A 6000-nucleotide genomic window follows, 5' to 3' on the forward strand; every position below is an offset into this window, starting at 1 on the left:
TAGCAGGTAAATCATATTGAAAGGTAAATCGTATAGCAATACAGGATTGTATACACAGCAGAGGCCTGTGTTTTGAGGCCAACAAAACTATTATAAGAATAAGTATAAAAGTTAAACCACACGTTAGTATTTATAGATTCCAAGGAAAGCACAGTGGTAGCAGCTTTACCCAGTTTAGAACATCAGCCTTAACTCACTCGGTTCAACCTCCGTATGACCATTTGAGGTCAAGCTATTCCCAGTCTATACAGGTAAAACCTCAGTTTTCACCACGACCCATATCCTTGAAAACACATTATAAAGGCAGATCATGATAAGTGAATCACACACATCCTTAACAAAGACTGGGTACCAATCATACAAAAATCAAACTCCAAAATGCATTATATAGCAGCATTAAAACTATACCATAATGAAAAATAATAAAAGCCCAGGCCAAGTCCTACAAAATCACCTAAAATATGCTTTTAGGGGCACCTGGGTGGCTCAGTTGGTTAAGCATCTGGCTCTTGATTTCGGCTCAGGTCACGATCTCACGGTTCATGAATTTGGGCCCCACGTTGGGCTCCATGCTACAGTGTCAAGCCTGCTTGGGATTCACACTCTCCCCCCCACCTCGGCCCCTCTCCCGCTCATACTCTCTCTCAAAATAAATAAATAAACTTTGAAAAATAAAGTATGCTTTTATCACACAAAGGACAACCTACCATTAGGTATAATCACAGCAACATAAAGCACAACTCAGAAGTTTGGCCTCAAATTCTTATGGCGAATACAATTATCAAGACTGCTTTGGTTAATTTCTCAGAGCACGAAAAGTCCTTCATTTCAAATTATCTGGAAGGCCTTAGAAGTTTTCTCCCTTTTCATCTAATCCATTTCTTTATCAACGCAGAGGAATTCAGTCAACAATTTTTTTACCAGGCCCGCGTTTGCTACATGCCAGCCACTGTTAACATACTGATGTTGGAGCTCAGCTCAAAGCAGAAGGTGCTCAAGGTGTGCTGTTTGGGTTGCCTCAAGCTGAAAACCATTTCCTAAGTGCTAGTTCAACATTTCCCACCTTAGCTCAATTTATCCAAAGATACCAAATTAGTCAATTTTGATCAAAGCGATACCATCAAAAAACGTGTAGCCAAGGGGCACCTGGGTGGCTCAGTCACTTAAGCGTCCAACTCTTGACCTTGGATCAGGTTGTCAAATCAAGTCCTGCATCAGGCTCCTTGCTGGGGCCTGGAGCCTGCTTGAGATCCTCTCTCCCTCTCCCTCTCCTCCCCCCAACTCTCTTGCACATGTGCACACTCTCTCAAAAAAAAATGTCTAAGAGATCTTCATCTTTTGAAACATAGCATGCAATGGAAGAAAAGCGTCACTACTAGAATCAGAGAAATGTGAACCCAAATCCTACCCCTGCACCTTAATAGCTATTTGGACCTTGGGCAAGTTACTGAGCACTTCTGAGCTTCCGCAAATTTCCCCTCCTCTGTACTATGGTAATCCCAGAATCTCAAGCCCAGAAGCCCAACTTATTCTTCAACCTATTCTATACCCATCCAAGTTGGTAAAATAGGCCATCTTTCAACACAGTAATGACCCATATATCATTCACATCTCCAACAAATTGAAATTCAAGTCTTAGCACTTGAAATTTTAAAATAAATGAAAATATTCAAATCAGAAAGGCAGAAAAAGATAAATGAAAGTAGAATTCACAAATTATTAAGGTTTATCTGTCCACCTTGTTCTTTTAAGAGAGAGAGTATGAGCACTGGAGTGGGGGAGAGGGGCAGAGGTAAAGAGAGAATCCTAAGCAGGCTCCAAGCTCAGCACAGAGTCCGACACAGGGCTTGACCCTACAACCCTGGGATCACGAATCAAGATCCCTGAGCCGGAGTCGAGAGTCGACGATCTACCACCATCGACCGACTGAGCCACCCTGACGCCCCTCCACCTTGATCTTAATTCATTCTCACTTTAAGTATTTATTCCAAACAGATTTGGAATTGTTACATGGGATTTTTTTCCTTGATAAGATCTGAGATAATCAGTTTAAAAAAAACTACTATCACAGGTTTTGAATCTTTTAAATCAACTAGCCCAAATCTGTTACTTTATAAAACTGAAGAAACTGGGACATAGAATAATATGGAGGATAAATAAACACTACATTTTAAAAGACTTTTCATGACATAGGAGTGTTCAATACAGAATATTGAATGAGAAAAAAGGATTATGACAATCTACACACAATATGAGCCTAAATGAAAAAAATAAACATAAAAGAATGTGGATTATATTTATTCTTTATACAATTCTGAATTTCATAAATTTTCTATAAGAAACATATTTACTTTAAAATTTAAAATATTCACAATATTCTGTTTCCAATTAAATGGGGTATTTAATTCATAAAAAGTTATGAAGAAAATAGAAATGTGTAGGCACTGAAATATGTAGAAATATGTAGTGACTTGCTCACAATCCCACAGCTAAATGGAAACAAAGCCAAGACAAGAACCCAGGCATCAAATCCAGGGCCCTTCTCATTGTACCACGTGACCTCTAAGACACGAAAACAATATTTGCTCCCCAGTAATTGCAATGGAAGAACTGGTAAAAAGCTGGAAGCCTGGGACTTTTAAATTTTGTGAGCAATACATGCTCTTTTTTCCCCCTTAAATAAAAAGTAAAAGAGCACTTGTTCAATTCAATTATCAACTTATTTTACCAATACTGTTTCTGTCTCTTCAAATCTACTGCCAATGACCTTAAACTGTGCTACAGATTACATTTTATAATACTATTACCAGATTAGACCACACAGATAAAGCTGGAGAGTTGACAGCTCATGATAATCTCCCAGCCTCAAAAGAACAAGGACACCTATTTTGCCATATTTGTCTTTGGAACCCTGCACCACATAGTGCAATCCCTGGCATAGAGTAGGTGCTCAATAAATGTTTATTTTATAAAGCGTAACTTCCCACCCCTCACATTATCACTAGCTACCAGACTTTTAAATATTAGAACAAAACCAGTAAAATATCATAATTTCATATTTGTTGTCTGTAAGCATTTACAATATAAAGGATTTATTAAACAGATTAATGTTTACAACCAAATGTAAGGGGAACACGTCAGTAGAATATTTCAAGCACTGAACAAGTTAATTTGCACATTACAATAATTCTTATCTATTGAAATGGGCCTAAACTTTACTCAGCATTTTTTTTCTGTGTAGTTGGAGTCACTGAATACACTAGAAAGCAATAAAGTTCCAAATATAGCACAAGGGGCACTGGACTAGAACCTAGACCCTAGTCCAAGCTCTGCCAATAATCAGATACATAATCTTGGGCAATTCACTTTTTCTTCTTTTGAGTCCTAGTTAACGTACTCATAAAAAATAAAGAGCTGAACTACAAATCACCAGGGATCCTTCCGATCTTAATTTTTTAAAATGATTTCTTATCCGTAAAGATTCTATATTCAGATATTTTTTCACTGCATCAAATACAATTATCTTGAATGTTAGTTTGCCATATTATTCGATAATCAAAACTTAGCACATTCCCTACAAATATAGAAATATTAGTACCATATATTCTTTTTACCATCTTATATTAGGAGCAACAGAAGAAAACAAGAAATGTGAGCATCTGATAGTCGGGCCTGCTTTGCCAGTTGGGATGACAGGAACCACGGTGGATTTTACAATACAAACCACTGATACATAAATACACACACGTACATATCTATATATACATACAATGGGTGAATACTTATTTTTATTGATATACATATATGTGTGCAAATTTAAAAAATTGTATGTGATTATAAAATACTTGTTTATGGTAAGAAATCCAAACAGGACATTAGGCCACGTGCAAATTCAAAAGCGTCCCACCCCTCTCCATCCTCCCTTAAGTAGCCACTGTTAACATTTTTCTTGTGTACCCTTCAAGAAGTTATCCGAGGCCAAATATGTAGATGCGTGTGTGTATAAATCTTTTTAAACCAAACTGCTGCCACTTCTTGAATGGTGGGGAAAAAATATCTCAAGCACCGGCTTCATAAAACGTTAAATACGTACATCGAAAGTGGTAGCACAGTTGTATGGTACCAAGTGTATACGCTTCAGAAGTGTGCAATGAACTGAATATTTAATTTTCTTCCTTGGAGGCTCTGGGCAGCAGTTGCGCAGAAAGAGCGGTGAGCAAGGAGCCAGACAACCTGGGTTCCAATCTAAGTAGTTGAGTAGCCTTAGACAAGCCTTGAAATCTTCCTGTGCCTTACTTTCTACTTTTGTAAAATATCAGTGTTGGACTAAGATCCCTTCCAACTCTGAAATGTTATAGTTCTAAGATGGCCGTCTGTAACAGTTCTATTGAACTGGTTTTAAGAAATGTGAAGTAAAAAAAAGAGAAGAAAGAAACACTACAGCAACCTCCAGTCTTACAAGAGTACATTTCTATGCGTCATTAGCCATCCGAGGCATAGTGGGACAGACCTAGGGACAGAATTCGATTTGAAAGCAAAGTAGTAGATTATTAAAATCGGATAGGCAGGTTTTTACAGAGCTTTGATTGACATTTTTCTTTTTTTTTGGAGGTGGAGGGGGCTGTTTTAGTTTCAGCAATAACCACTCCCCCTCTTCCCGAAAACAATTAAGTGTATTAAGGAGTTAATAAAATGAAACTGAAAGTTAGACTGAATTTTGCTTTACTCACAGAATATGCTGGGGAGGTGACTAGGGCAGCAAAGATCGGAAAGAATTACTAGCTAATTTCCTCTCCCGGAAGCTCTCCGGTTCCTATTCTTTCTGCTTCACAAGCCCCCGGCAGGCACACTCCACCCAGCTCCGTACCTGCCACACGCATCAGATTCGGGGGTGGGGAGAGGGCGGTCCCTTTGATAATTTAAAAAAAAAAAAAAAAAAAAAAAAGTTCTTTGACTCGATTTACCTTAGGGGTCACAGCGGTTGGGAGGGCACCGGCCCGCCCGAAGCCACACACCCACCCACGCCTTCCTTCGGCGCTCCCGGGAACCTGGGCAAGGAGCCGCGGCTGGGCCACCCGCGCCGCGCAGGGGCGGCCTTCCCGCCCTCCCCCGCAGCGCGGGGCCCGCGGGGAGGGGAGGGGGAGGGGGAGGAGGAGGAGAAGTAGGAACCCGTACGGGCAGTACCCACCGCGCCAGGAGAGTCAACCCGGATCGCCCGCGGCGCCCGGCGCGGTCCTGAGGGGAGGGTCCTGGAGAAGGGGCGGCCCGAGCCCCAATCTGGAAATGCCAACTCCGCTCGGCGGCCGGGCCCCAGCCTAGAAGGAAACGGAAGTCCCTTCGTCTCCCTCAGGCGCACCCACCAGCCCGCCCATCTCCCAGAGGAGCCCCGAGTCGGGGAACCCGAGGCGCGTCCGCGACAGGGCCTCAAAGAGACACCGGCCACGGTCCGACGGTCTCACAGCCCCGGCCGCGCCACTGGGCCCCCTCGCAGGCTTCTTTTTGCTGCCCCCGCTGGGAGGCCAGCCCCCCGCCCTGCAAGGCCCCTCCTTCTTCGCCCTCCGCCATTTTCGAACTTACCCTTCGGGCCCCGAAGTCCCTCGAAGAGCGCTGAGCCCTCCCGGGGCGCAGCCAAAGTCCCGCCACTTCCCTGGGCCGGAGCCGGGCTGCCAGGACAATCGTGGCCCTCTTCCCCCCCCCCCCCAACCCCCACCCAACCCCCCCAGCTGGAAGCCCGAACCTGACCTGGCCGGCGCGCCTGCGCAGTGGGCACGTCGCAGTCCCCGCCCCCAGCTCAAGCGTTTCCTCTTTAGCCTCGGGGTGTTTTTTCCCACGGCTTTTACCTGCTGGACTCTAGGGTTGAGCAGCAGGGGCATTGGGGTAAAAGGATGAAAAGAGAGCGAACGAGTTTTCTTACTATAGACCAGGCACTGTGATAGGCTTGTGACGTGTTCTTTGTTGTGATTTTGGCAACCCTGTAAGATAGGCACTCTCTTATTAAAT

The 6000-nt window shown here is 43.2% G+C and overlaps 1 protein-coding gene across 3 annotated transcripts in view; it reads right to left on the minus strand.

Moving 5' to 3' along the window:
• Positions 1-5690, minus strand: part of XIAP (X-linked inhibitor of apoptosis) — a 49502-nt gene extending 43812 nt beyond the window's left edge. The window contains exons 1-2 of one of the 3 annotated variants that reach the window (XM_081792658.1): positions 5578-5690; positions 5189-5315 (exon numbers count right to left, since the gene is read on the minus strand). The gene's annotated coding sequence lies outside the window, so the exon portion shown is untranslated. Of the gene's footprint in view, positions 1-4730; positions 4910-4964; positions 5142-5188; positions 5316-5577 lie in introns of those variants that run through there. The other 2 variants (XM_081792660.1, XM_081792659.1) reach the window with 2 other exon arrangements.
• Positions 5691-6000: the final 310 nt, after the last annotated feature.

The sequence above is a fragment of the Panthera onca genome, chromosome X, assembly GCF_046562875.1.
Source record: "Panthera onca isolate mPanOnc1 chromosome X, mPanOnc1 haplotype 2, whole genome shotgun sequence".
Lineage (NCBI taxonomy): Eukaryota > Metazoa > Chordata > Mammalia > Carnivora > Felidae > Panthera > Panthera onca.